This window comes from Tarenaya hassleriana, unplaced genomic scaffold (genome assembly GCF_000463585.1).
Source record: "Tarenaya hassleriana unplaced genomic scaffold, ASM46358v1 Cleome14, whole genome shotgun sequence".
Lineage (NCBI taxonomy): Eukaryota > Viridiplantae > Streptophyta > Magnoliopsida > Brassicales > Cleomaceae > Tarenaya > Tarenaya hassleriana.
Genome location: NW_010964598.1, coordinates 2,092,517 through 2,095,011, shown reverse-complemented (window position 1 = coordinate 2,095,011; position 2,495 = coordinate 2,092,517).

The following is a 2,495-nucleotide window of genomic DNA, read 5'->3' as shown; positions in this document are numbered from 1 at the left end:
GACCCAAGCGTCGCACGGAGGTTCCAGAGGAGAAGAAGGAGATGAGGAGGAAGACCACGCTGCCCATAATTCCTAAGCCTCTCTAACTCTCTCTATCTATTCTTTCTCTGGGATTTTTCCGTGCGATATCTTGTTATTCTCTCTGGTTGTGTTTGTGTGTTGAACTCCCGTCATGAGGTTTTGAATTTAAATTTGTATTAAGGATTTATTTATGTGTGGGTATTTTGATTATTACTGGTTTGATATTTGGTTTGAGTGAATGATTCTTAATGCATCAATTCTTGCTGATCACTTGAATTGTATGATTTTAGGGTTTAATTTACATAGTGATATGAAATTAAACCTGGAAACTATTTACCCGAATAGACAAAACTTGCATCAGAAAATAGAGATATCATCTAGAAAATGTGACATATAGATGATTATCACTATTGGAAAATAAAAGAATTTGTCTAGAAATTATGATAGGAATCTCCATGCTTTTAGAATCTTCAATCTATTAGGAATCGAGAGATCGGTAGATTGTAGGCGTCTAAGAAGAGAGGTGAGACCCGAGAGGGTAATCTTCGATAAATGACCTTGAATTTTCCAAACCAAGCCAGTGAAATGATAAGTAACCCGTAAAAATAATTCTTATACAACCTAGAATTCTCAGACCCATGATATCTATCTTCCAAATATATATATATCCACCCTTTTACTGCATTAGGATTTAGTGTCACCACCACCACATTATCGCCACCGACCGAAACCGAGTAGAAAATCCAAACCGCATAGCTAGTGAGTGTGTTTATTTGTGTTCCGGTGATTCCCGACGAGTCCCCAGAGTTCGACCCTAGGTACTATAACTGACCCGTATGCTTGCGGAAGTCGTGTCTAGGAAATTAAAACTAGATAAATCCGAACCTAGTTCGCGACGCATCAAGTTTTTGGCGCCGTTGCCGGGGAATCAACGGAATTAACGGAACGCATAGAGAACCGGAACAATAACATAAATCCACTAGTGATACGATTAAGAATTTTTATTTGGTTTCGGTCTTCTTTTTATTTTGGTTTTGGGTTAAACTTTTTCCTGTGTTGCCTTCTCTGTTTTATGCGCAGGAACCGTGAGCAATAGAGGCGAAAGTACAAACCCGAATTTTTTTTCGTTTGTATATACCATGTGTATATATCATATATATATATATAATTGTGTATATATATAAATATATATAAGCATATATGTATATAATTTAAAAACAAAACAAAACAAAAACTAAAAAAAAAAACTAAAAACTAAAAAAAAAAAAACGAAAAAAAAACGCATAATGTATGTATCTACTCAGTTTCAGTCGGTGGCGATAATGTGGTGGTGGTGACACTAAATCCTAATGCAGTAAAAGGGTGGATATATATATATTTGGAAGATAGATATCATGGGTCTGAGAATTCTAGGTTGTATAAGAATTATTTTTACGGGTTACTTATCATTTCACTGGCTTGGTTTGGAAAATTCAAGGTCATTTATCGAAGATTACCCTCTCGGGTCTCACCTCTCTTCTTAGACGCCTACAATCTACCGATCTCTCGATTCCTAATAGATTGAAGATTCTAAAAGCATGGAGATTCCTATCATAATTTCTAGACAAATTCTTTTATTTTCCAATAGTGATAATCATCTATATGTCACCTTTTCTAGATGATATCTCTATTTTCTGATGCAAGTTTTGTCTATTCGGGTAAATAGTTTCCAGGTTTAATTTCATATCACTATGTAAATTAAACCCTAAAATCATACAATTCAAGTGATCAGCAAGAATTGATGCATTAAGAATCATTCACTCAAACCAAATATCAAACCAGTAATAATCAAAATACCCACACATAAATAAATCCTTAATACAAATTTAAATTCAAAACCTCATGACGGGAGTTCAACACACAAACACAACTAGAGAGAATAACAAGACATCGCACGGAAAAATCCCAGAGAAAGAATAGATAGAGAGAGTTAGAGAGGCTTAGGAATTATGGGCAGCGTGGTCTTCCTCCTCATCTCCTTCTTCTCCTCTGGAACCTCCGTGCGACGCTTGGGTCGGACCTGCAGCTCCTCTCTTGGGTGAAGCTCTCTGTCGATGGCCGTCGAAGCTCCCCTGGCTCTATCCTCTACTTCTCCTTTTAATGAATACCAGCTCGAGTGAACATCGTTGTCTCCTTTCTTTTAGCTCAGCGCAAATCAAGGAAAGTCTGTTTTTTTTGTCGGCCGATAAAACAATTGTGCACTCTTGTTTGGCCATTTGTGAATACGTGGGTCCGGTGGAGGTTAAAAACAATCGTGCGATTGTGAATAACAATTGCTCGATCGTTGAGTTACTACTATTATTACAATATATTATATACATATATATTATACATAATACACATATACATACATGTATTAGATGTATATATCTATTATACATATAAAAACATATCCATACATAAATCTAATATATATACGGATATATATATATATA